This window comes from Pinus tabuliformis, chromosome 2_2 (assembly GCF_031772625.1).
Source record: "Pinus tabuliformis cultivar Carrire ecotype Pingquan chromosome 2_2, CPIR1, whole genome shotgun sequence".
NCBI lineage: Eukaryota > Viridiplantae > Streptophyta > Pinopsida > Pinales > Pinaceae > Pinus > Pinus tabuliformis.
The window spans coordinates 803,902,764-803,923,446 of NC_142300.1; the positions used below are offsets into that span (position 1 = coordinate 803,902,764).

The window sequence follows — 20,683 nt, forward strand, 5'->3', positions numbered from 1 at the left end:
GGGACATATACTTACTTGATAGAGTTTGAGATGTAGTGAACTTGCTTTCTTCTTGAAGACTTGATGGCTTTCCTTCCTTAGATCTTGATGTTGTTCAAGTTGCTTTCTTCAAATGGACTTGCTTGATGACTTGACTCATAGTGCCTTTCATTCTTCAAGATGGTGTAGCTTGATGTAGGTCCCTCTTTGATTTGTTCTTCTTGTAGGTGCCTTTATACAAGGCGTTTCTTCTTGCTTTGTAGTCTTCCATGATGAATGATAGATGGTAGACCTTCTTGTCCTTGATGTGATTGAGACTTCTTGGCTTGACGCTTCAACCTTGTGGATGTTCTTGAGATTCCCTTTCCTTGATGTGTCACCTTAGCTCCGATATCGCGTTGAAGAATCTGGGGCAATGGGGTATAGCTGGATTGTTCTAGACTTGATAACAATTTTTGAAGCTCTTTTGCAATTTATCATGTTATCTTAATCTTCTTCTCTTCTTATTAATGCATGTGTGTTTACTTTCATCAAACTGGTGCCAAAAACATAAGAACAAGAACACAAGATGTTGGCTATCTGCCAGGGAAAAACCTCTCTCTCTCTCAGAGAGGAAAACCCTTTCGTGAGCTTCTTATTGGTCATTGCGAAGCCCTAGACCCTTGACAATAATATCCCCCAAGCACAAGTTGAATCCTTCCTCCTCTCTGCACTTTGTTTCTTCGGTGCTTCGTTCCCCGGCACTCTGTCCTTCTTTCAACTTTTGATAGTCCATGGTGGACTAGCTCTAGAAGAGACTCCAACCTTTGATCCTTAGCGAGATCCTTTACCAATGAAGAAACCTTCATTCTCTTAAACAACCGAGCCTTTTCTTGATGTGAGGTTGCAGGCTCAATGTACACCAAGTTTACTGCACCTAGGGCGATTTCCATCGCGACGAGACATGGAAACCCCAAATTTCCCACACTTGGGATGCTTTCGACAAGGCAAGACATGGAATCCCTGGGTTCCCCAAAATTTGGCGACCTTTTTCGAGGAGGGACTGGGAGACCCCATGTCACGCTCCTATCCTAGTGGTAGTATTTCAAACACATATAAGAGGGTGTGGCACCGCCGTACTTTTTCCTTTTACCAATACTTGAGTACACGGTCTGCGCCTACTTCAACACTCAATCAATTTTCCAATAAGTGTTCTTAACAATGTAGCAAAAATAACTTAGCATAAATTTATCTTCTTCAATTATTCTTTCAACTTGTCGTGTCGTGTGGTCGTGCTACACTAGCCCACAGCCTGCACGACACAACTCCAAACCTGAACTGCGAACCTGTCTGCCCAACTTTCCAAACTCTACCCGTCGCTGCGGTCCACAGTGAGGGCACATGGCCCGCATGTAGTGCGGCCTGCCTGCCCAGATGGTAACCCGCCCCGCTCTACCTGTCTGCGCTACCAAGCCTGACCCACCCTCTGTAATCTACCCGTAGGTGCGGCCCTCTTAACCCCGTCCTTCTCTTCCTTCCGTTTTTGCTCAACTCCTTCCTTCGCACTTGTTCTGTGATGTGGAAGTTTGAGATTGATGTCCCTTCGTCGAACGCCATCCTCTTTACTTATACGCATCCTTTCGCCCAAGGGTCGTGTCTCTCGAGGATAACAAGGGTCAGCTCCATCAACATGCATGCTTGGCTGACCTACCACATAACCTCGACACGCCCCATTCCAATGAATTGCTACGTCCCTTCGTGTGCAACGTTGCACCCATGGGTCGGCTCCAAAACCTCGCCGATTACACCTATCGCCGCACATTGCACACCTGCCTGCATCCTAACTCATTCGCTTATGGTCACCTCTTTCATCCGGGCACGCAACAACGGTCGCCCGCGTGCCTTCCGTTAGTGGCTCGCCCATCGTGCAAGTATCAAGGGGCGTGCGCCATGCCCAACACAGTGCGAGTGACATGGGAACCCCGCGTATCATGCCCACAGACCTACAGTAGTCTTTCATCCATACTTGGCGAGGTGCGGTGTCACTAAACACTTTCTTTTCACTAATACTTATGTTCATGGACTACGCCTAACCATTACTCTACTTAGTTTGTTTTTCACAACCAAGTATTATTATGTTTCCTTTATACCAATAAACACCCTTACACATTCACTATCATCAGCAATTATACATGAAGAACACAATTGCATAGTATAAAGGGAGGGGCAAATCCCTGAACAATGAGTATGCCCGAATACAATATATTATTCAACTCTACAATGTTTACGAGGCTTTACAAGTATACTTTGGAAACACCAAGTTTTATACTCAGCCAATTTTACAAATAGGCAACACCTCCATGTGCCAACCGAGTTCCTTGCCCGAGCTGGGTGGGCGCGCCCTCACACGAGCTGCCAACCATACTCCTCGACCGAACCTCGTTTACCGCTGCACGAAGGACGGGCGACCTCACCTGAGTCACTTCGCGTTTCCTTTTGCACGACGGGCAAGCGACTTACCCAAGTCACCCAAGACACCCCGTGTCGCACCGAACAGCGGGTGCCTTCCTTACCCACGCCCTCACCTGATAACTGAAACCTTTGCGTATCGTGTGTGCTTGCCCAAGAGCGGCCGCATATATGCCCGCGCCTCTTTTGAAACCTGCTCCACTACTTCGCACTTTTTTCTTGATCATCGAAGGCTCAGGTTTGAATGTCCATCTTCGAATGAAAGCCAAATGCTCTAATGCCTTTCCATATTTATATGAGCGGTTAGGCGAGTCACTGCCCAGGCCAACTCGACCACCATGTGCCAAAACGCCCATTACACGTTACAAAATTGCCATCTGATTGTTGGTTGGCAAACAATCCTTTGTTCAAGTCGCCCCAATATGTAAGTCATCCTGTGGGTTATGCCAAACACTCCCACACTATAAACCAACCATCGCTCCACCTCTAATGGGCATATTATACTTATGTCCCTTCGCACATTTTGGTCGTAGAGTTTTCACTTCGCACCAATGGGGAGAAACCGAACCACAGGTCCTTACACTGCGTTGCCCAGACTTGGGTAGCAATTTTTGTTGTGACGCGAAATGGACACCCCGAGTTCCCTGGACTTTGGCGGCTTTTCGTGGCCCCACGACATGGAAATCTGAAGTTCCACAGACTCTCGGGTGATTCAGGGTGTGCTGCGACATGGAAACAGCGAGTTCCCCAGACTTGGGCAGCGGTTTCGAAACACCCCAAGTTCCTGAGACTTGTGAGTTGGTTTGCATTGTCATGGAAACCCAAAGTTCCCCGCATTTCCCTCGTGCCGTAAAATGTGGAAACCCGTGGTTCCATCAAGGGTGGGACATGGAAACCCCAAGTCTCCCAGGCTTGGGCGCTAGGGCGTGACATGGAAAACCCCGAGTCTCTTCAGGCTTGGGCGTTGCCATCTTCGGTCGTGCCACGACATGGAAACCCCAAATTTCCCCAGGCCTGGGCGCCGGGGCGTGACATGGATACCCTCAGTTTCTGCAGGCTTGGGCGCCACCGGTTTCGGTCGTGGCATGACTCAGAAACCCCAAGTTTCCCTAGGCTTGGGCATCGGGGCGCGACTCAGAAACCCCAAGTTTCCCCATGCTTGGGCGCTGCCGGTTTCGGTCGGGGCGCGACATGGAAAACCCAAGTTTCCAAGGCTTGGGCGCCGCCGGTTTCGGTCGAGGTGCAACATGGAAACCCCAAGTTTCCCCAGCCTTAGGCGCGACTTGTAAACCCCAAAAAAATTTGCGTTGGGCGGAAACCCAAAATTTTAGACACGACATGGAAACCCCAATTTTTTTCTACGCCGGGCGAAACCCCCAAATTTTAGGTGCCGCGTTGAAACCCCAAATTTTTGGCGCGACATGGAAGCCCCAAATTTTAGGCGCCTGATGGAAGCCCAAAATTTTAGGCGCCGGGTGGAAACCCCAAATTTTTGGCGAGACATGGAAGCCCTAAATTTTGGCGCGACATGGAAGCCCCGAATTTTGGGTGCCCAATGGAAACCCAAAATTTTAGGCGCTGGGTGGAAACCCCAAATTCTTGGCGAGACATGGAAGCCCCAAATTTTGGGCGCTAGGGGGAAACCCCAAATTTTGGGCACCAGGTCGCGGCATGGAAACCCCAAATTTTGGGCGTCTTGGCGCGACATGGAAACCCGAGCGTTCCTGAGCTTCGGTGCCTTTTCCATCACGGCGTGGAAACCCCAAATTTCCCGCCCCCAAGGAATGAAAAATTATCATCTGGAGGAAGAGGCAGAGGCGCGAGAGGGTTGCCCGAATTTTTTTTGTGACAAGAGAAAAGCTCTAAATTGAGGCGACCAAGGGCTGAATCTCAGTGGATCGTGGTAGCAAGGCCACTCTGCCACTTACAATACCCCGTCGTGTATTTAAGTCGTCTACAAAGGATTCTTCTCAACGACCCTTTGGAATTGAACTTCAAAGCTTCCCCGACCGAGATGCTTCGTGGTCACGGTTTGCAAATGACACGGGCCCCTGGGGGTGACAAAGCGATGCCCCTACTTCAGGTCGAGATACAGTCGAAGAGTGACATGCACCGCTTCTAGCGTGGATTCTGACTTAGAGGCGTTCAGTCATAATCCAACACACGATAGCTTCGCACCGCTGGCTTTTCAACCAAGCGCGATGACCAATTGTGTGAATCAACGGTTCCTCTCGTACTAAGTTGAATTACTATTGCGGTGGGGTTTATCAATATGTAAAACTAACCTGTCTCACGACGGTCTAAACCCAGCTCACGTTCCCTATTGGTGGGTGAACAATCCAACAGTTGATGAATTCTGCTTCACAATGATAGGAAGAGCTGACATCGAAGGATCAAAAAGCAACGTCACTATGAATGCTTGGCTACCACAAGCCAGTTATCCCTGTCGTAACTTTTCTGACACCTCTAGCTTCAAATTCTGAAAATCTAAAGGATCGATAGGCCACGCTTTCACAGTTTATATTCGTACTGAAAATCAAAATCAAATGAGATTTTACCGTTTTGTTCCACACGAGATTTCTGTTCTCGTTGAGCTCATCTTAGGACACCTACGTTATCTTTTAACAGATGTGCTGCCCCAGCCAAACTCCCCACTTGACAATGTCTTCTGCCCGGGTCGACCCGCCGAAACGTGCCTTAAGGCCAAAAACGGGGGCAGTGCCCCGTCTCCGCCCCACGAAATAAGTAAAATAATGTTAAAAGTAGTGGTATTTCACTTGCGCTGAAAAAGGCTCCCACTTATTCTACACCTCTCAAGTCATTTCACAAAGTCGGACTAGAGTCAAGCTCAACATGGTCTTCTTTCCACGCTGATTTTGCCAAGCCCATTCCCTTGGCTGTGGTTTCGGTAGATAGTAGATAGGGACAGTGGGAATCTCATTAATCCATTCATGTGTGTCACTAATTAGATGACGAGGCATTTGGCTACCTTAAGAGAGTCATAGTTACTCCTGCCATTTACCCGCGCTTGGTTGAATTTCTTCACTTTGACATTCAGAGCACTAGGCAAAAATCACATTGCATCAGCATCCATAGGGACCATCACAATGCTTTGTTTTAATTAAACAATCAGATTCCCCTTGTCCGTACCAGTTCTAAGTCGATTTTTCGACGCCTAGGGAAAAGCCCCCGGCAGGGGGCATTCTATGCCCGTAGCCCAATCGGCACGCGACTGCCTGCTCTCGCCGCGAGAACAGCTCGGGAAGACTATCGACAACCCACAAGTTGAGGGCACAAACCGTTAGGCCTAGCCCTTAGAGCGAATCCTTTTCCTGAAGTTATGGATCCATTTTGCCGACTTCCCTTACCTACATTATTCTATTGACCAGAGGTTGTTCACCTTGGAGACCTGATGCTGTTATGAGTATGACCAGGCATGAACGGTACTCGGTCCTCTAGATTTTCAAGGGCCACCGAGGGCACACCAGACACCGCAAGACGTGTGTTATAGATATTTTTGTGCCTCGCGTCAAGGAGCAGGAAATGTCGATAATTACAGGGATCCTCAGTCCCTAAACATGTTGTTCTTACCCCTAAAAGAACAAGGTCATCAATCAACAGCACTTCCAATCAGTTCTCCACCTGAAAACACTTCAGAACAGGCTTATTTTGGATCATGTCAGCTGCTTAACTGAGCTTCTGCGCTGTATTGCAACTGTCCCACTCTGTACCTGCGCTGGAAGTCAAAAACAATGAAGGCTACCTGCGCTGGGCGAGATTGGCCAAGTGGCACAGTCCTCCTGCAAGGTGTCAATTGCCCAGGAAGCTTCCAAACTGACACTTGGTTCATCAGATTCGCCTTGTGATGAGTAAGAGGTACTTGATCACCATGTGTAACCAAGGATCTCCAAGTGGACTCAAGAACTGAAGATTAACTGAAGAGGGAGAGGACACTAGTCAGCTCTATGCCAGCCTCAAGTTGACTCATCCTCTCTTCTTCTCTCCTATATATAGAGCTCTTCTATGAGGTCTAAGGAGGCTGGAATTTTGTATAAGCAAGGAGGTGCTGTTGGTATACTACCAGGATTATTGGGTGATTGTTTTACTAGAGGTGAAGAAGAGAGTTCTTGCTGCCGAGGAGGTGCTGCTGGATTGGGGCCAACATCATTGGTTGTAACTTCCTCTGGAACCCTGTTACTTTCTATCAATAAAGTTTGCATGTTCTTCTATATACTTGTTTTACATAGATGTTTTTGTGTTTACATGTATATTTGATGCATCCTAATCCATGCTTCAATTATGATTGCTTGTATCTCGTAGTTTGCTCCCTTTTGTTGTGCAGATTCTGTGTGTAGCTGGATCGGCTTGGAGAGTAAAGAGCTGGGAACGGGATACAAAGCGAGAAGGACAAGGATCGACTAAGCGCAAGACACCAGGTTGGTTGATCCTCTTTCTATTCTCTCTGTGCTTTCATAAAGATGAACATGAAAACTTTGTCATTCAGTTGTTGCTAAAGTCTGTCACCTTTAGAAAGGGTTAGTGTCATCCGCATCGGATACTTTTCCCCACAACAAACTGGCGACTCCGCTGGGGAGATCCTAGTATCTTGTTGTTGTAGTATTTTGCTATTCATTTCTTGAAGAAAGGAGTACCGAATCGAAAAGCTTTTGACTCTATCAAAAGCGAAGTAGAGGGTTTTGCTACTCTTGCTCCTTTGCTGAGCAAATTCAAGATTTAAAGAGATAATCTACAGATGAATCCTTACTCTTAGTGATAGATCTTTATCCTCTTGATCATCCCTTAGCCTGTACTTAACCCATAGCATTTTATTTCAGTCAAAACAATACATTTTTGAGCTTTTTATGACCCGGAATTCTTAGCAGACGTAACTCTCGTAAGTCAGTGCAGGCTGTCCACAGGCAGTCTGCATTACAGCGCAGGTGCTCCCTTCGGGAACTGCGCTGAGAGTGAAACTGGCAGACCAGTGCCTGCGCTGGTCCAGTTGGCCTTAGTCTAGCTCAGCTCTTCCTTTGTGTCTTGGCCCTGTTTGCACTTGTTTTTGGCTGATTGCTTGCTGGTTATTGTATTTGTTGTAGACCACTTCTCCTTGACATTATTCCGCCTCAGTTGTGTGATGAAATTGTAAACGTTCTTTCAGTATTTCTTGTTTCAGTTACAATTTCCCATTGTGAAAAGCGAACCTAGTAGCTGTGGCCTCTTAGATTGCGATCTTATGAGTTAGTGTTATTGTTGTTCATAGCTGTTTTGGATTGGTTTGCTTCTCACTTTATGGTTTGAATCTATACTTTTCCTGTATTTAAAACAAGTCTTTCATAAGGTGTTCTTTTGATTGTGGACAAGCTTGTTTATTTCTACTTGAAAGTTGATTCAAAAATCATACAACAGTTTCCTTTTGTTAAGCATCAACATTAAGGATAACGAAAAGAAATACATGCATTGTGCATTTTGCATTTGACTGTATGCTTGACGATTTAGGAAAATGTGCATTTTAGTGTGTGTTCTTTGATCTGTGGAAAAAGTTGTGTCTTGCTCTTTCCTCAAGTAGATTAAGGTTTTCAAAGTTGAAAGATTGAAAAGATTTTGCTTCTCATTCTTAGATTGCATATAGGAAGTTGTATATATACATCTCGTGGCGAACCTGAAAGGCAAACTGTTAAGGAAGATCAACATTAAAATAAACTCAATTTACATAACAACGCTTTGGAATTTAACGCAAACATCTAGAGGTCTAGGTAGAGACGTGTTCCGGCGTCGTTAAACATAGTGACTGTCGATCTCTACGAAGGTGGGTGATTCCTCCTGAGAGTCGGTGGCACTAACACGGATTTGAGCTCCCGCGTACCGTCGCGTATATTGGGAGACCCCTATAGGCTTTTATCCTTTATCCTTAGGAAACCGTGTCGGCCGCCCTACTGATCGCGATGCAGTGAACACAGCATTCACGAAGATCAACCACCCGTACCGTAAAACGTATTCTGTGGTTTCGCGAAAGGTTTGGCACACCCTCTGCCTAGATCTCCAGAGCAGTTTCTTTTGGCCCTTTTCAAACTCTATAACTGAAAAGGTCCAACCGAGCATTTGTCACTTCGGGCTCGTTAATACATCGAAGGCGACTAGAGTCATCTTTAGCTTTTTCTCGACTCTTAAAACATGAAAAAGCAAGTTTGTGTCTAAAAGCGTCGTAAATAAAACTTATTTTAAAGCGGAACATAATCACCTGTTATTCCCACGTTGATCTTTCAGTTGAAAAGTATGGAGCCCACCAACCAAGGAAGTAACCTTGGCGGAAGTCCAAATCCCTTCTCCTCTTGGGGAGATGTTGGTGCGCCTCATATGGCTACATTGTCACTTCCAGGATTGACAATCGGCCTTCCTGTTTGGCTCTTTTCAACTAATGTTGTCCAAATCGCCACTAATCCTGAGCAGTCGAATCAACTGTCAGAACAATCTAGAACTACCCACCAGCCTTCTACCTCTTGTGATACTTCCTCTGATCCTTCATCTTCGCAGGGTAGAGCCGGCAAAAGTCAGCCTCCCAAGGAGAAGAAGGAAAAGAAGAAGAAAGGGAAGAAGCAGAAGGAGCCTCTGGCGAAGGCGACTGGGGGCAAGCAGAAGAAAACTGACAAAAACCCACACACTGCACCGACCGGGCCTAAATCGCCATGTGTCATTTGCAAAGGGATCCATTTCCATCGTGATTGTCCTTGTATTCCCCGGATACTAAGGGACTGGTCCCCGAGGTTGCACAATCCGGTAGCATCAACCTCTGGTTGTCAAGTTGATTGCATTCCCTCAACTAGCGAGAGTGAAGGACGAAGAAGGGGACCAAGATCACCCTGTCTATTGTGTGAAGGTCACCATGCCATCCACAAATGTCCATTCTTAGATGAGGCAAAGAGAGTTTTGGAAGATCGCCCGGTGTCACCGGTGCAACTTCCGCCTGGATACCGAAAACTCGCGCCTAATCCCTCGATAGTTGAAAATCCAGTTGAACCACTCAAGTGGTCAGCTGATGTGTCAGTCATTGAGAATGAACCTACCGAATCTAGACCAGACGAAAGTCTAAAGGTCGAAACGGCAGTTGACCCGGTTCTTCCTTCAAAGGTTCTATCGTCCAATGACTCCGTCATTGAAGACCCGTCTTCAAATGACACCGTCACCGAAGTGTCGTCTTCATGTGACACCCTCACTGATGAGAACAAGGATGACACCATCCAGGTTCTCTTTATCAGCACCGACTCCGACGAGCATCCGGGCAATGTGCCCATTCCTTTATCGCAGGAAGGAACATCATCTGAGTCGTATCCGGCCGTATATTCGGTCCCACCACCAAGCAACCTGGTTGTATCCTTTGATTGGAATCAACTAGGCAGACCCCGGTTACCAGCCAGTACACCATTTAGAATCATTGTCTAGATCTATAGAATGGTTATGGCTGGTACTATCATTGATGAAAGGGCGTCTGTGAGTATCCTTTCCTCTATTGCTTGGAAAGCACTGGGTTCCCCAGCGCTTTTACCTGAGTTGAGAAATCTCTCAGGTTTTGATAAAGGAACCAGTCGACCATTAGGAATCCTCCCCGATGTACCTGTTACATTGAAGGGGAAGACCGTCAGGATGAACGTGTTGGTAGTTCAAGGACCCTTGGATTATAACCTACTCCTTGGACGCGACTATATTTATTGCATGGGAGCGATAGTCTCCTCACTCTTTAGAGTAATGTGTTTTCCACACGAAGGAAGGGTGGTCAAGCTCGTAGACCAGCTTTCATTTCCGGGATCTCGCATCGCAAATAGTCAAATACCAATCCTAAATGGTCTGTTCACTCAAGATTCACCTCCGCCCCTAGTCCTCCTTCCCGATGAGCACGAGTAATTCGGAAAGAAAGACTAGGACCCAGGGGGCATGCACCCTGGTCTGCTTCGGGCAGAAGAAACTCCGGGTATAAGGAAGAATTTCCGCAGGAGAACATGACTAGTCCGTACCCCGTCCGAAGGAAGTGGGGTTGTTCTGGAATAATGATCTTTTGTTAAAGTTATGTGTTTGGGAATCATTCACCTTTGTCTAAAAAAGTGGGCAATGCCCAAGTAGGAATTCCCTTATTGTAACAAGTAGTCACCATCTTTAAATTCAAGCCTCGCCCATCGAAACATATGTTTTGAAGGATAAGCAGGGGCAGTAAACTAAGAAGGAGACCGTATTGTTGTGACAGAGGGTAACCATCTTTGGACAACCCAATGATAGACACCGCCGAAGAAAGAGATTGATTTGCGGCAGCGAATAGAACCACTCTTCGGATAATAAGAAAGAGGCAAGCCTCCCTCGATAATACCAATGTTTTATCTTTGAGTAGTGTTCTTCTATTGTCACAATAGCTGTTTGTTAAAAGTGGGCCGACAGGAAGTCTGAGTACTGCATAAGACCCCTTGAAATAACGAGAAGACAAGTATCGTTAGCATTAGATTAGCAAGATGACAAATAACTGTGAACACCCAAAGAAAAGCAGAAGTAGGAGAGAGGAGGGGCAACCTCGAAATTCTATCCTATACCTGGGGGCATGCAAACTTTCTGGAGTGCAAGCTAGGGGCGGTTATTTATCTGGTTTTAAGATTAGCCGTTTCCAAACTTGCATGAAAGAAAGCCTGTGGGGCAGAAGTAAAATTTGCCAAAATAAGAGCATAGCTGTAGTAAGGCATAAGCTCTATAAAAATTGGTCCTTATAGGAGGCATTCTTATGACTGGTATATCGAGCAGTTTTAGCATATAGTTCATGCTCGTTAAAAAATAAACGCGAAATTCGAGCAGTTTTAGGCCTGAATTTATGCTCGTTAAAAAATAGAAAAGTGTGAGCAAATGTTTCCCCCAGAGTTCAAGCTCATGGAAAAAATGAACCGGTAAATAACCTTTTGAGATCGTAAATTCATTAGCCATAAGAACCTTGATCGTGTTTTCATCCACCACCTCCACCGTTCATTTGGCCGATCATTCACTTCCATTGGTGTGTTTACCTCTTTTGAGAAACAGCTGCGAAGAGTGATTTCACCTAGCCATCCTTGTGACACTGCCGTGATTGGAAATTCCAACCTGTACCTGGAATCTGTAGCTATCCCTGTTTATCACTCGTTCCTCAAAAGACGAGTCTTCTTTCAGCTCTTTTCACTGACTCGTAAAATATGAAAAGTTTGCCGAGTTTTGGCCTTCCAGCTCGTTAAAATGACCGAAACGCTATCCCTCCTCTAAATTTTAATCTTTTTGGACTTGAGGGATTATTGCACAAAAGGATCGAGCGCTTGCCTGGTTCAGCTCGTTAAAAATACCGAACAGCCATCCCTTCTGTATTGTTTTATACTTTTTCGGACTTAAGGGATTAGCTGACGAAAAAGGAATTATGGAGTTGACTTTCTGTACCTTTTTAGACTCTCTAAAAATGAAAAGGACCGAGTTTTCCTTGTCGTTAGACTCGTTAAAATGATTAAATAGCGACAAACTTGTCTTTAGACGAGAACGAGTTTCCCTATCGCTAGGCTCGTTAAATCTTAGCGATGGGCTTGCCCGAAGGGCAGGTTATAGAACAAGCATATGTTATCCTCCTCAAGCTTGACAAAAATAAAGAGGTACTGGTCAGAAATGACTGGGGAAAAATTGGGAGAACATCAAAGTTTAGAGGTAGCAAGTCACTCTTGAACATGACACTTTTCCTCCGTATCACATCGGGTTGGGTTGTCTCATTCACCGGTTTCATCACCATGGTCCTCGCCACACCATCCATTCGGGGTAATGCTACCGATCCATCGCATCAGTGTCGTTATATGTTCAAGAGGGGTCATTCAGAAAGTGTCAACCGTGTCCCATCCACTACCATACATTATCCTTCATCCATTTCACGATCGCCACCCTGAATCATATGTCACAGTTTGTTTCCACCTCCACTAAATCATTAGCTCCGTTCCGTGTCATTGATGTGGGATTCATTAAGGCCCTCCTTTGACGGATCGCTTCTTGTCGACATCAGCTCATTATCCAAGAAGTCGATCTAGGAACACCCCCATCAGTACTTTGAAGCTTGCATGCCTCAATGGCAAGTTTCTCACTTCCGGCGACAGGTATACATCAATGACCTTCGACCAGAAGATTTTGCGTGGCGTTCGACACCAAGTCCTTTATTCACGCCACGTGAATTGTACTGCCGTACCTTGAGGGTCATCGTCCTTATTGGTGATTCCTCTCGCGCTTGTTAACGGTTTTCATTATTGACCGGTAATCAAGCGATGTCTTTCCATGTTCGACTTCAGCGTAATTCTCACATGGATCGACTTGTACTTAGAGTAAAGATCGAACGAGTTTGAAGACCCCGGATCTAGTTTCATCCATCCGGGCTGCGATATATATTCAGGAAATATAAAAGCATTTACCATGTACATCATTGCAGCAGATGATCATCCTCCTCAAAGGATGATAATTTTAGCGGAAGATTATCAGTCTGTCTTCAGACGATCGTCTGTCATATGTACCAAAATGTATTTATAGAAAGCTGAGCATGGGAATACCCGCCTCAGCTAGATCATGAGAATAATGATGAATGAAAGATAATGTATTGTATTGTATTGTATTACAGGGCACTCTCCTCAGCACTGGAACGAACTTCGGACCCTCTAGCTAAAGCATTTCACCCGATTAACGGCCTCATACTTTAGGGGGCAACTGTTATAGATATTTTTGTGCCTCGCGTCAAGGAGCAGGAAATGTCGATAATTACAGGGATCCTCAGTCCCTAAACATGTTGTTCTTACCCCTAAAAGAACAAGGTCATCAATCAACAGCACTTCCAATCAGTTCTCCACCTGAAAACACTTCAGAACAGGCTTATTTTGGATCATGTCAGCTGCTTAACTGAGCTTCTGCGCTGTATTGCAACTGTCCCACTCTGTACCTGCGCTGGAAGTCAAAAACAATGAAGGCTACCTGCGCTGGGCGAGATTGGCCAAGTGGCACAGTCCTCCTGCAAGGTGTCAATTGCCCAGGAAGCTTCCAAACTGACACTTGGTTCATCAGATTCGCCTTGTGATGAGTAAGAGGTACTTGATCACCATGTGTAACCAAGGATCTCCAAGTGGACTCAAGAACTGAAGATTAACTGAAGAGGGAGAGGACACTAGTCAGCTCTATGCCAGCCTCAAGTTGACTCATCCTCTCTTCTTCTCTCCTATATATAGAGCTCTTCTATGAGGTCTAAGGAGGCTGGAATTTTGTATAAGCAAGGAGGTGCTGTTGGTATACTGCCAGGATTATTGGGTGATTGTTTTAGTAGAGGTGAAGAAGAGAGTTCTTGCTGCCGAGGAGGTGCTGCTGGATTGGGGCCAACATCATTGGTTGTAACTTCCTCTGGAACCCTGTTACTTTCTATCAATAAAGTTTGCATGTTCTTCTATATACTTGTTTTACATAGATGTTTTTGTGTTTACATGTATATTTGATGCATCCTAATCCATGCTTCAATTATGATTGCTTGTATCTCGTAGTTTGCTCCCTTTTGTTGTGCAGATTCTGTGTGTAGCTGGATCGGCTTGGAGAGTAAAGAGCTGGGAACGGGATACAAAGCGAGAAGGACAAGGATCGACTAAGCGCAAGACACCAGGTTGGTTGATCCTCTTTCTATTCTCTCTGTGCTTTCATAAAGATGAACATGAAAACTTTGTCATTCAGTTGTTGCTAAAGTCTGTCACCTTTAGAAAGGGTTAGTGTCATCCGCATTGGATACTTTTCCCCACAACAACGTGCGGTGCTCTTCTAGCTGCTGGACCCTATCTCCGGGTGAACCGATTCCAGGGTGGGCAAGTTGTTAAAAAGAAAAGATAACTCTTCCTAGGGCCCCCGACGACGTCTCCATATTTCCTAACGTTGCCGCCCGCCACCATGTCCCGGTTTGGGAATATTAACCCGATTCCCTTTTGATGCTCGTGCAGAGTGCCCCCTTCATACAAGGCTTTCCCATCTCTTAGGATTGACTAACCCATGTCCAAGTGTTGTTCACATGGAACCTTTCCCCACTTCAGTCTTCAAAGTTCTCATTTGACTATTTGCTACTGCCACCAAGATCTGCACTAGGGGCTGATCCACCCAAGCTCACGCCCGAGGTTTCTCAACGACCCCCACGTCCTCCTACTCATCGGAGCCAGGCAATTGCTCTGACGGTCGCGTATAGGTTGCGCGCTTTAGCGCCATCCATTTTCGGGGCTAGTTGATTTGGCAGGTGAGTTGTTACACACTCCTTAGCAGATTTCGACTTCCATGACCACCGTCCTGCTACCTTAATCAACCAACACCCTTTGTGGGATCTAGGTTAGCACGCAATTCGGACCCGTAACTCGACTTTTGATTCATCTCGCATCACCAGTACTACTTACCAAAAATGGCCCACTTGGAGCTCTAGATTCCATGGCGTGGATCAGTGGAGTAGCCGCACCCTCTTACCTTTTTAAAGTTTGAGAATATGTCGAGGACGTTACGCCCCCGACGCCTCTAATCATTTGCTTTACCTGATAAAAATCGCGCGTGAGCTCCACCTATCCTGAGGGAAACTTCAGAGGAAACCAACTACTAGATGGTTCGATTAGTCTTTTGCCCCTATACCCAAGTTAGACGAACGATTTGCACATCAGTATCACTACGAGCCTCCACCAGAGTTTCCTCTAGCTTCGCCCTGCTCAGGCACAGTTTACCATATTTTGGGTCCCAACAGGTGTGCTCGCACTCGAACCCTTCTCATAAGCTCAAGTTCGGTCGACGATGCACCCCCCCAGAGAGGGGATCTCACCCGTCAGCTTCCTTGCACCTCGTAGGTTTTCAAACCCGCTGACTCGCACACATGTTAGACTCCTTGGTCCATGTTTCAAGACGAGTCGAATGGAAAGTTCGCCAACCAACATCACGAGCGCGCAAGTGCACATGGACCGCCACAAGGGCACACGCTTCATTCCTCGACCACCACAGTGGAAAAATGACAGGCAGTAATCCACCCACGCTTGTGACGATGCAGCAGCAATGTTACAAGAAAAAGTGTCTACACAAAACTGCTTATCCCACTAAGGTGTGGTAGCTACCTTAGAAACAAACAAACTGCTTATCCGGCTTGTTGTTGATAACTTGCCGGGGCAGATGGTATACCAGCGAACATCGTTGGAGTAGCAGCAGGAGGCTCTGCCACTGCTGCGTCAGATGACACATTCCCAGATGTCGACGGTTTTTCATACATATCTAGTCTTATCCAAAAGATTTCCTAACAATTCTACATGAACTTGCGATGAAGGGAGACTAACTTCTAAGACCAACGAGGGAACAATGATGTTATTCCGATTAAAATAAATTTTAGACGCTTTGACATAACTTGTGTTTTCAATTTTAAAGAGTCGAGAAAAAACAAAAGATGACTCTAGTCACCTTCGATTTTTAATGAGCCTGAAGTGACAAGTGCTCAGATGGACCTTTTCGGTTAAGGAGTCTGAAAAGGAATGAAAGGGACTGCTCTGGAAATCTAGGTAGAGGGATTACCAATCCAATTGCAAAACTGCAGAATACCTTTTACGGTACGGCAGTCAATCTTCCCGAATGTTGTGTTCATTGCATTGTGATCGATAGGGCGGCAGACACAGATTCCTATGGATAAAGGATTAAGCCTGTTGTGGTCTCCCAAAATATACTCGACGGTACGTGGGAGCACAAGTCTATACTGACACTTATCATCTCAAAGTGGAGGAATCACCCAACCATTAGTGAGAACAATAGTTACCAGGCTTTACGACGTCGGAATACGTCTCTAATGTAGACTTCTAGATGTTGTGTGTTAGGTTCCAAAAAGTTGTTAGATTCATTAAATTTATTTTATACTTGATCTTGCTTAAGAAATTTTCCTTTCAGGTTCACTGCAATATGTACATGTATAATTCCTAAAATGCAATCTAAGATGATAAACAGTCTTTTATCCTAGCTACTAAGGAAGGAGAGACAATATTCTTTCACAAAGAGCAAAGAGTACACACTAGATGCACTGTCCTAAATCAAACCAATCAAACAGTCTAAATGCAAATGCACATGCATGTATTTGTTTTCACCTTTCTTAGTATGTGAATGACAAAAAGAAAGCTAATGCGCAAATCTGAATTAATTTTCAAGCGACAATTACTAACAAGTTTTCTTTTCAAAATAAAAAATGGAGACAATCACAAAACTTTACGATTTGGAAATGACCAAATATAATAGTAACAGGGTAATCGACTACCAATAGCAACCAAACTCTTTCCTATGACTGAAAACGACACTTGCAACACTTTCAAATCAAGGGAAGACAGTACAATTACGTTACTTTTTGCAAAGGAGAACTGAAAATGACTCAACAAATACACAAAAACATTTACAGTTCTTTTGCACACTGGAGGCGGAATAAAAACAAGGAAAAGGGGTTTCAAATAGAGATATATTTATTACAGGCAGCAAAATTCATGAATAGAACTGAAAAGAATGAATCACAGAAACCAAAACTGAACAATGCCTAGTCTGATCAGCGCACCTGCAACACAGTGAACTTGAAATGCAACACACCTACTACACTCGGGAAGTGTGCTGAATTTCAGATTCACAGAGCAATACCTGTGTTGGGCCATAGACGAGACTTTGCTTGGGTTTCGGGTCACGATTTGCAATTCAGTTCAGGGGTTTTGGCTGAGCAAATGGTAATCAGTAAACCAACAATCAGGGGTAGATCTAAGGAGGTTACTGGAGCTACCACAGGGGCAATTAGAGAGTTTGTAAATTAGTTGTTTAATTCATAAACAAATCCCGAAGATTGACTGAAGCGACATTTATCTACTTTGCATTTGCATAGCAAATGCAGTTTGAAAGCTACCTGGCTCAACTTCAGGCTCCGTCTGTAAGTTTATAAAATAAGCAACAAGGAAGATAAACAAACAAACTAATTCGTCCCCAGTGGAGTCGCCATTTTGTTACAGGGAAAAGTGTCTACACAGAACTGCTTATCCCACTAAGGTGTGGTAGCTACCTTAGAAACAAACAAAGTAAAGCTACTTTCATTTTTCCTTTATGAAATATAGATGAGAGAAGAACAAAGAAGACCAACCTTTGTCTTGCGCTAATCTCCTAGTTCGATTCCTCTCTCTCTTGATAGCCTTTCGCCACTTGCTCCCTTGTACGCCTAGCTTCACATAGTACCTGTAGGATCACAGTAGCATGACACTATACAAGAACATGGATCTATAATCATAAACAATCTAGGATCAGATGTAAATTGACCATACAAATGCATAAAACATAAACGACACAAGAGTATGGAGGAAAACTTGAATAGCTTTTATTGATAAACAAGAGAGAGCCAAGGGAGTTACAACCAGTTGTTCTGATCCAGCATCATCCTCTCAGCAAGTAAGCCCTTCTTCACCTCATACAAAGCTTAGATCACCCAACACTATGATGTTGTCTCAAGAAACCAACAACAATTCCTTACAATATGCAAAATTCCAGCCTCTGGATCTCTGGGATGAGGGATCCATATATAGATATCTGTAAGGGAGATGAGTCAGCTTGTGATTTGATTAGTGTCTTCCCTCTGATAGTTCTTGCTTCCACTTGGAGATTGATGATCTCTTACTCATCCTTGGTCGAATTCAGAGAGGCAAGTGTCACAGGAGAAGTTTCTGGAAGATTCCATGCCTCTCCACCTCGCGGAATGACACTGCCATTTGTCACTTCTCGCCCATCGCACCCCATAGAAGGGCTTTTTGAAATGAAACGCACCCACATAGTGTATTTAGGTGAGATGCAACGCACTTTGCCTATGGAGCAGCTGAAATGGTCCTGTTTTGACCAGTTTTGAGCAGTTTTTCATGGAGAAATTCTGGGAGAAGCTGTAATCAGTTAACCTTGTTCCTTTAGGGGTTAGAAAAACACTTTTAGGGACTTAGGAGCCCTTGGTTTATGGAAATTTGATGCTTGGGGTTGCAGTGCCCAAAAATGTCTATAACAGTTGCCCCCTAAAGCATGAGGTCGTTAATCTTTTGATGTCAGGTGAAATGCTTTATTATGAGGGTCCGAATTTCTTTCAAGCTGGAAGGAGACCTGTAATAAGATAAAATACAATACATTATCTTCATAATATTTTCATGATCTGGCTAAGGCGGGCATTCCCATGCTCAACTTTATAAATTCATTTTCATGTACATAGGACATAAAATTGTCTGAGTGTAGACTGATGATTCTGGTAGAGCCATCATCCCTTTGATTGGATGATTATCTGTGCAACAATGATGTACATTTGATGTCTTTATTTCACTGAATATATATTGCAACCCGGATGGATGAAACTAGGTCCGGGGTCTTCAATCTCGTTTGATCTTCACTCGAAGTACAAGTCGATCCATGTGAGAGATGTTCTGGAGTCGAACATGGAAAGACATCACCAGATTACAAGCCAATGATGTAAGATGTTAACAGGTGCGAGAGGAATGATCGATAATGATAATGACCTTCAAGGTGCTGCAGTACAATTCACGTCGTGTGAATAAAGAACTTGGTGTCAAACACCACGCAAAATCTTTCAGTCGAAGGTCATTGATGTAAACCTATCGTAGGAAGTGAGAAACTTACCATTGAGGCATGCAAGCTTCAAAGTACTGAACGGGGTGTTCCTAGATCGACTTCTTGGATAATGAGCTGATGTCGACAAGAAGCGATCCGTCACAGGGGGGCCTTAATGAATCCCACATCAATGACACGGAACGGAGCAAATGATTTTAATGGAGGTGAAAATGATCTCATGACATAAGGTTCAGGGTGGCTGTCATGAAAGAATGGAGTGAAAATGTATTGTAGTGGGTGAGACACAGGTGAATTCTTTGTATGACTTCTCTTGAACATATCGGCGACATTGACGTGATGGATTGGTAGCATTAACCCCAAATGTGGATGGTGTGATGGGACCATGGTGATGTGACCGGCGAATGAAATAACCCAACCCGACTTGGATGCGGAGCGAAAGTGTCATGTTCAAGAGCGACTTTCTACCAACAAAGTTTCTTCAAGCTTTCTTCCCAATTTTTTCCCAGTCATTGCTGACCAGTACCTATTTATTTTTGTCAAGCTTGAGGAGGATAACATATGCTTGTTCTATAATTTTCCCTTCGGGCAAACCCATCGCTATGTTTTAACGAGCCTAGCGATAGTGAAACTTGTTCTTGTCTACTATGGACAAGTTTGTCGCTATTAAGTTTTAACGACAAAGATAACTTGGTCCTTTTTCAATTTTAGAGAGTCTAAAAAGGAATGTAAAGGAAACTCTAAAATTCCTTTTTCGTCATCTAATCCCTTAAGTCCGAAAAAGTATAAAACAATACAGAAGGGATGAATTTTTGATACTGTTAACGAGCCGAACAAAATAAGCGCTCGATCTTTTTGTGTAATAATCCCTCAGGTCCAAAAAGATTAAAATCTAAAGGAGGGATAGCACTTCCGGTCCCTTTAACGAGCTAGAGAGGCCAATGGCTCGGCAATCTTTTCATATTTTACGAGTCAACTGAAAAGAGCTTAAAGGAGACTCGTCTTTTGAGGAAAGAGTGATAAACTTGGGTAGCAGCTGATTCCAGGTAAGGTTTGGAATTTTCCAATCACGGTAGTGTTACAAGGATGGCCAGTGGGATCACTCTTCGTATCTGTTCCTCAAAAAGGGGTAAACAATCAAATGGAGGTGAATGATCAGCCAATACAGAGTGGAGGTGATGATGAGAACACGACCAATGTTTTAAAGGCTGAAGTACTACATTCACGATGGTTATTTACCGGGAAATAGTTCATTTTTTAATGAGCTTAAACGCGGGAAGAAACATTTGCTCATGAATTATGTTTATTTTTTAACGAGCTTGAACTATGTGCTAAAACTGATCGAGGAGGGTTTATTTTTTAACGAGCTTGAACCCTGCGGTAACACTGCTCGTGGCGGGTTTATTTTTTAACGAGCTTGAACCCTGCAGTAACACTGCTCGTGATAAGTTTGCATGCCCCTAGCATAATAACGAAAATCGAGGTGCATGCCCCCCAAGCTTCATTTCATTCAACTCGGTGGTTGGAATGAAGGTTTACCTTTGAGATTTGGAAAGGGGATTTGTTTCATTTTTTAATGAGGTTGACATAGTAAAAGAACTATCCTCATGACTCCTTGTTTCATTTTTTAACG

At 44.5% G+C, this 20,683-nt stretch overlaps 2 pseudogenes; both read right to left on the bottom strand.

The window, feature by feature from the left end:
- Positions 1-4,291: 4,291 nt before the first annotated feature.
- LOC149195382 (25S ribosomal RNA) lies at positions 4,292-5,810 on the bottom strand (annotated as a pseudogene).
- An 8,314-nt stretch (positions 5,811-14,124) lies between these two features.
- Positions 14,125-15,330, bottom strand: LOC149195383 (25S ribosomal RNA; annotated as a pseudogene).
- Between the last annotated feature and the right edge of the window lie 5,353 nt (positions 15,331-20,683).